The 7,481-nt window shown below is 31.9% G+C and overlaps 1 long non-coding RNA gene across 4 annotated transcripts; it reads left to right on the top strand.

Moving 5' to 3' along the window:
• The first annotated feature begins 1,884 nt into the window (after window positions 1–1,884).
• On the top strand, window positions 1,885–6,887 carry LOC115992186. 4 transcript variants are annotated; one of them, XR_004092439.1, is made up of 5 exons: window positions 1,885–2,376; window positions 2,832–2,981; window positions 3,622–3,745; window positions 4,345–4,807; window positions 6,634–6,887. It is a non-coding gene; the product is annotated as an uncharacterized LOC115992186 (long non-coding RNA). The 4 variants fall into 4 exon arrangements; XR_004092437.1 differs by lacking the exon at window positions 2,832–2,981 and having other exon boundaries at window positions 4,753–4,807; XR_004092436.1 differs by lacking the exon at window positions 2,832–2,981.
• Window positions 6,888–7,481: the final 594 nt, after the last annotated feature.

Below are 7,481 nucleotides of genomic sequence, written 5' to 3'. Positions count from 1 at the left end.
TGTGTATCTGAACTCAGCTTGACATCTAAACCATCATATTATTGTATCAACACCCCCCCCCCCCACAACATAAAAAATAAAAATAAAAATAAAAGAAAGAAAAACATTCTCTGTAACAAGTTCAAATAAGTTGTGTTTATATTATACTTGGATCCTACGCACATAGGAGGACACCATGATTGCATGGCAGTTCTGTGTTCTCAACTATTTTATTTTTAATGCATAGCATGTTATTTGGATTATTCTGTTAATTCTAGAATAATATATTGCTAATTGGTTTGTAAAGATTCTAAATGAAATGAATAAAAAGGAATTGAGTGTATTGACCTGACTATGATGTACTTCAAAGTGATGGATGGTTATTAAGCAAAGCTGCTAGTTTCATCTCATCAAAGTTGTTTGATTAGATTTGTGTTTATATGGAGTAACTTATTATCAGCTAACTGAGGATGGAAGCACAGAAAAATCAACCTGAAAAGCAGCCATCACCTGCTGCTGCAGTCATCCCTTCATGTCACACAAAGAAGAATGACGATGCCGCTTTCTTGGACGATTTGAAGGACCACATTGATGAGTTCATCCATGCATCTATGGATGAACACAAAAATTGCTTCCAGAAGACCCTGAAGAAGGTTGAATCACTCTTTCAACTTGATGCTACTTATTCCATTCCCCAAATTTGTTTCTTCATTGCTTTTCCTGTTTGTACTTGTACTAATTGTTTAGTTCATATACAATTTCAGATGTTTGGAATGTCAAAGATTGTTGCAGAAAGGAGTTCTGAAACTAAGGAGGTTGAAAGCTCTCTGCCCCTCCAAACAACAGTGTCGGACTAGAATGCCTCCCCTCCTTTGCTGACAACATGATATTTTAGGACCATGATTTTCCGCAAAGATAATAATATTATAAAGACAAAGTTTAGTTATAAAATTGGTTGTAGCCTAAACCTACAATCTTACTTAATATCATTAACATTACTATATATTTCGAAAACCTAACCATTGGATTGCATGTTCTTTACACTCTTAATACACATGTCAAATTTTATATCAATCAGATATTATTTACTATATAACCTATAAGATTATATTTTATGTATAATTTTAAATTACAAAAACTTGAAATTTAAACAATTTATTGATGACATAGCTATTGATCTTTAATTTTATAGAAATTTTGCAAGTATGAAGGTTATAAGAAGAAAATGTAATCCAATGGTTGATTTATAAAAATTCACCTCTAATAAAAAGACATTAAATAAAGGTGTAGCTAAACTTGTTGGAAGTTAAAGTCTTATATTCTTACTTAGATGGTATATATGAGTACATATGACTGTCTCAAATTAGATTTCAGATTAAGAAAATTCATTGTTCATTTGGCTTCTTTCATGCATGCTTTGCAGTTTTGCTGCTATGGTCCCTTTTCAGTAATAAGCTAATAGTGTTTGAATCTTATGGGAGATAAGTTTCTGGTTGAGGTAATTTATCGCTGTGGTCAATTTCATTGCCCAATCTTTTGGAATTCAGATTACTTGCTAGGTCTTGCATTGCCTAATATCAGTTATATAGTAGTTATTCCTAGATATATCTGATAAAGATTAATTAAGCATTCGGGTATTAGTAGTAGTAATAGGATTATTGAAAACTTTTTTTTTTTTCATACATCCGATATATGCGGATTTATCTAATCTAATCTAATCTAATTTAATACTATATATAATAACAGAAGTCTTTAAGAAAATGCTGCTACGTTAGGGAAAAAGGCTATCTAAAATTTTGACACGTATGACTTAAAAAAGTGATACATTATATTGGTTGGTATTGCTACAACACCGTTTAAAAGCCTCTCATTAAGTAAAAAAAAAAAAAAAATTAACCGGTTGAACTTAAATGTACCACGATAGAGACAGAGAGAGGCGATGAGTACACGGAGAAAGAAGCAGAGAAAGAGAGAGGCGATGAAATCAAAAGCATAGGCAGAACGGTAAAAGGCACGGAGTGGGGACTGGGAGAGAGTAAATCTGCCACCATCATCCGTTTTTCTTCACGCTGCCACTCTCTAATACGCAAACCGAAATCGTGAGATAGAGTTCGTAAGAGGGATAATCGTTTCGGTACAAATCAAAAGAAAAAAGACTGGGATAGAGAGGGGGAGTTCACTAAGAGAGACAGAGTTTGTACGGTGTTAAGAGAGAAATATCTAAGTTCCACCGTTATGGTCAGTTTTTCCGCCGCCATCCGTTCCCTTGCCAGACTCAGAACACCGAAACCGCAGGCACACACAGGAATTGAGATTGAGGAAGAGAAATTTAAGTTTCATTAACTCCGTCGATCTGGCCATTTACCTGCCATCATCAGATCGCCGAAACTACCACCGGTAATTTTTTTTCCCCTTTCTTATATCTGGGTATGAAATATGACTTAATGAAATATGACTTAGTTTTTGGGTATTTTGGTTGGGTAGGTATAGATTTAGATATTTGCTTTGATGTTTTGGGATTTTCTGTTATGGTTTGTAGATTTCAGAATAGCGTTGTTAATTTTCCTATTTCAGATTCTCTCTCTGTTGTGTAATTTACCATTTTCTGCCATCTTCAATTCGGCCCACTTTATTACTGTATGCATGTTCCGTTCCTAACCAACAGACAGAGGAAAAAAGAAAATCCAAAAGCGCAAACCAATTTTGCCTCTTCAGAAATTGAACAGACCTCTTCTCTTTAATCAACAACCAATAGCATCTCTTACAATCTAACCCATCTTAGCTTGGAATAGAAAAAAAGAGAGAGAGGTTATTATGCATTCTAGAACAGCCGCTAAAGACAGAAATCTCAGGGTCAGCGAGTTTTTTGGGTCCAGCATATAGAGAGAGAGAAATCTGAAGGACACTGCCACTGTCAGGCCAGCCTCCTGCACCGTAAGACTAAAAAATTTCAATGATGGGGGGTTATGCAACAATGAAATGGGCCACAATAGCTTTTATTGGTAAGCTAATATAATCTTGGAATCCTACAATATATGTTTCGTTGCTTGCTGCTGTGTCTATGGTGTTACTAAATGGGAGCTGATATGAATTTTTGGGTTTCTTTGAATGCAGATGAAAATTTGCATTGTTCTATATATGTTATTTTGATATTCTATATATTTGTTTTTATTGCATTCCACATGTTCAATGAAATCCCTTTTAGACTTAATTAGTGATGATTGGATTCAATTTTTGCCGCCCTCATACCATGATAAATCTAAATGATTTATTCATTTATGAACAATGAATTTGAACTAAAAATTTCAAGGATGAAGTCTAGAAGATATCAACATGGTGGAAAAAATGAATTATGAAACAAATGTGAGGCAATTGGTAGTATTACATAGCATGTACATATTTTTTTTCATGGCTATGCAATTGATTGGGAGGCTCTTAAACACTACCCCACAGCCCCACTACCAAATACACATCTATATCCTGGAATCCATGGGCCCTAACTTTGATAATGACCCATGTAAAATTTGGATGACAAAGAAAAGAATTTGAGTGAATGGAATTATTGAAATTTAAACTTTAGCACAAAATCAGAGTAAAAGAATGCTATTAGTCTTATTTTATTGATTCCTTCTTGATTAGAAGCAAATGTAGAAGCCACAGAAACAGTTTCATTCTTGGTCTACACCATTGAGAGATCAGCAAAATCTTAAGCAACTTGGAGTCAACAAGCCTACAGCTCTTGCTTTTATGCTCTTTGCTTTCATGTGTAAGTTTCAAGTTCTGCTTTTTTTGCTATCTAGGTTTTTTTAGTAGATTTGGTTTAGCTTTAGCTTAATTGCCTGTTTGGTTTTATTTGTATAATTGTATAGGTATGTGTTAATGAAGATTTTTTATTTTATTTTATTCTTTATAAGTTATTGAGTTTATCAAATCTGAAAAAACAGAGCTTAGGAAAACAAAAAGAGAAAGCTATTTATTCAAAAAAATTCTCTTAGTATTGGGTGTTCGCATTTGGACCCACAATAAGTATATTAGCCAGTCAGTTGACCAAATGGCCAAATCACTAACACACTAGCACTAGACTAGGTGTAGAATAGCAATCTGTGAATAATGCTACAACATAGCAACAAAGAACCACAATGATCGACTAGCAGTGTGGTTTTAGAATCAATTCCCGTCTTATGAACTGATAAATGTCTTATGGACTTGCATATTACTGCTGTCATGAATTTTTATGTTACCAAATGTGGTCTAAATTTGCTGAATTTTATGATTAGTTACAATTGTTTTCTTATTAGCTTGCTATACTTTTTGCACAAATTCTTTTATTTATGGATATGCTTATTTAGCTATGTTGATTTCAAGGGAGGGTGGCATTGACAAATTGTTACTTTCTAATTGGAAGAGTTAAGAGTTCCAATATGGTCAGTATATTTTGTTTTAGTATGTCTAATCTTTTTAGAATATTTGAAAATGAACCAAATGCTAAAATCTTAAATTGGGTTTCATGACTTAGTTTTGGGTATTTTGGTTGGGTTTTAGTTTTTTGGGTTAGATTTGTATTTTGGTTTGGGTTTCTATATCAAAGCCAGAATTTTTTCCTTTCCTTCGATTTGAATATAACTAAGATTTATGACTTAGTTTTGGGTATTTTGGTTCGGTTTTAGGTTTTTGGGATAGATTTGTGTTTTGGGTTTTTGGGTTTCTGTATCAAAGCTTTGTCTTTTTAGTTTATATTCTCTATTTGTCTTTTAACGTCGTGAATGATTTCAGGAATATAGCACTAACGCAGAAGATTAACCTCAAGTCGAACTGTGGACCTGTCAAGGTAAAAAAGAACCTTTGTTTGGGTTTTTTAATGCTATAGTTAATTATTTATTTATTTTTTTTAAGAATTCCGTAAGAAACTTTTATTGAAAAAAACACATAAGCTCCGGCACCTTCAAGAAAGAATAGCAACAAAAGCCTCCAAAACAAATGTATTTACAAAAACTTAACAATACTACTAACCCATCTAACAAATTATGTGCCTAGAATTTGGTGATAATTTGTTAATCCAGTTACAGATTTTAATAAATACAAATTGATCCCTCCAATCTCGGATTGAAGCCTGATACATAATCTCTTCATGCTATAAAATAAGCTGTCGTGTATCACCTGCAATTTATTTATTTATTTATTTTTATACTGTTTGTTCAATAATGTGTATGTGTTTTTCTTTCTACTATGCATTTTAAATTTTATACTTATGTGGGAAAGGGTCAAAAAGAAAGAAAGAAAAATTTAGGAATAGGGAGGACATGGTATGTGTAGAGTGTCTCAGGTGAATTGGAGAACTATGTTGAATCATTCATACATTAAGAAGTTTCTTCCTGCCTAAAATTTTATTTAAAAAAAAAAAAAAATTATGAAATTGATGTAGAAATAATAGTCTATCTGAAGTGAAGGAAATGTCTATAGTTAGTGAAAAGAAGGAATTTTAGCACCAATCATGTTCTCTAATGTATAAGTCTAACTAATTGATGTGTTTAAATTTGTTCAAAATGAGATTTTAGATGCAATTCCTCCAGCATGTATGTGCTTCAACTTTGGACAGATTTTGTAAAAATTTCTAAAGAACTATTTGAATTACAACTTATCAAAAAAATAAAACTGCTTGAATTACAAGAATTATGTGCTTTTAATTATTAATAAAAATTTGATTGACACTATAGTGCTTATGACCATTACACACTTGAAACTTCCATGGTGGAAATTTGGTGGCTGGGATTGTAAGATGCATTCTTAGAATTCGGACTACAAAAGATGCAAAGTGTAACTTGGAAGGGGAAAAAATATGTATTTATTTATTTTTTCCAATTTTCTTTAGGTTCTTTTGTTCTTTTATGGCTTTTAGAGATTTAATTTAGATGCTGTTTGTGTATTAAAAGTTGCAATCATTAACTATGTTCGATGCATTTTTATCTATTTAAGAATAGAACATCAATCTTAGGCATCTACCTTCCAATTTGGATTTTCCTAGCAGAGGTGTAAGTGATTCTGTTGCTTAGTGCTAAGTGTTAGCTATAAAAGATCTTATACTACTTTTAAGTACATCTGAATTCCTTTGAACTATCAGCTATGCTTTCTCTTATCAATTAGTTACTCTATCAAAGTCATTTAGATTCAAACCATCAAATTTAGAGAATTTAAGGTGGTTTTTTTTTTCTTTTCTTTTCCATAAAGGTTTGATTTTGGTTTTTCCACATTTAAATTTTTCTTCTTAAAGTGTTTATACTAATAGAAATTAAAATATTGTTTCTTTGTATCTATATGTTGGAATTTTACCTTTTAATATTATTGAATATGCTCTCCTTAGTTTTCGTGATTGTTATAGATCAATAGAAATAGTTTGAATGGATTATGAATATATGTTCACTTCTACTATTGAAAGAATTTTTTGGAACATGGGGCTCAAAAGGTTGTATTAGTTTCTATCTTTTCAAAGGTTATGTTTAAATAGGTCTTCATTATGCTATTTCCTCGAGTAGGACAACAATCACCTTTTACCACACCAAAGAATCCAGTTTGTTCCTATTGTGTATACCTTTGGAGTTGGCATGTTCAAGATGGACTACATTTGTGGGGGTTCATATGTGCTATAAGTTTTTGCAGGTGAATGGTGATGTTTCAATTCATCCGAGTGAAATAGAGCTGGCACTTCAGTGCATCATGGCTAGAATATGGCTAATCTAACTAAATTGTTTTTTGGTTAAAGAGATCTTAGACTTAATTTTCTGCTATTGGGGAATTTTGAACTTTTGGCATTGTTATTGAACCTAACTCTATATTACACAATTGTCATTTTTGTTTTTTTTGAAGTGATTGACATTAACAAGCCTTTATTAAAAATATTAACTATTGTACATCATGTTGAGTGCCTTAAATATTGTTAGAAGCTTTTGGAACTTCAGAAAAAGATGGGAACATGTTTATAGGCTTTAATATTTTCACCCAATATACGGTCAAGAGTGTAAAAATTATACTTACAAGTAGAACAAATGATGGATGTACTGCATTACCCAAATGAATTTCAATGAATTTTATTGTATTGTTATGTTAAATTGATGGTATTTTAAATATGTTAAATGTTCCCGCACATTGTGCGGGTTAAATGCTAGTTTGTATAATGTATGGGCTCTATTGTAGTATCTCATGCATCATATATATGCATATTTCTTTTTATAAAATGTGGTATCCATAAGGAAAATAAATATATCATATACATGAAATAATTATTGATTAGATCGAGGAAACCTCCTAATTATAACTCTAAAGGTTTAATGAAATATAAAATCTAAGATAACTTGATTTTTGATCTCTTACATTTGGGGTTTGTTGGACTTTGATTTAGTAAATTTAAAAAAGGGAACAAATTTGTTCCCTTTTTTTTTTTGTCCATTTATTGTTTACATGGCTATATGTTGTTGATGCAACCTTTTTAGCTAATGTCGGCGTTGCTA

Source organism: Quercus lobata, chromosome 1 (assembly GCF_001633185.2).
Source record: "Quercus lobata isolate SW786 chromosome 1, ValleyOak3.0 Primary Assembly, whole genome shotgun sequence".
Taxonomy (NCBI): Eukaryota; Viridiplantae; Streptophyta; class Magnoliopsida; order Fagales; family Fagaceae; genus Quercus; species Quercus lobata.
This window is presented reverse-complemented; position numbering and strand designations above follow the sequence as displayed.